This window comes from Crocuta crocuta, unplaced genomic scaffold (genome assembly GCF_008692635.1).
Source record: "Crocuta crocuta isolate KB4526 unplaced genomic scaffold, BGI_CrCroc_1.0 scaffold113, whole genome shotgun sequence".
Classification (NCBI taxonomy): domain Eukaryota; kingdom Metazoa; phylum Chordata; class Mammalia; order Carnivora; family Hyaenidae; genus Crocuta; species Crocuta crocuta.
In genome coordinates, this window is record NW_027530368.1 from 2,286,149 (window position 1) to 2,286,477 (window position 329).

The 329-nt window shown below is 45.0% G+C and overlaps 1 protein-coding gene across 1 annotated transcript in view; it reads right to left on the reverse strand.

Moving 5' to 3' along the window:
- Positions 1–329, reverse strand: part of NOTO (notochord homeobox) — a 6,952-nt gene that overhangs the window by 3,850 nt on the left and 2,773 nt on the right. The window lies entirely within an intron of this gene.

Sequence of the window (329 nt, forward strand, 5' to 3'; positions counted from 1 at the left end):
GAGTTCAAGCCCTCCCTCGGGCTCTGTGCTGACAGCTCAGAGCCTGGAGTCTGCTTTGGGTTCTGTGTGTCCCTCTCTCTCTGCCTCCCCCTGCCCCACCCCGCTCATTCTCTTTCTCTCACTCTCAAAACTGAATAAACATTTAAAAAATAATAAAATAAAATCATGAGAATAAATGAGATCAGCTGCAGAGACAATTTAAGGTCACAAAGAGAAGAGTACCCTATAAAGGTGACACAGAAGAAGTGGCCAGAGAGCTGGAAAACCAAGAATGTGGTGTCCAGAAGCCAAGAGAAGAATGTGTTTCCAAAAGAGAAGGAGAAATCAAC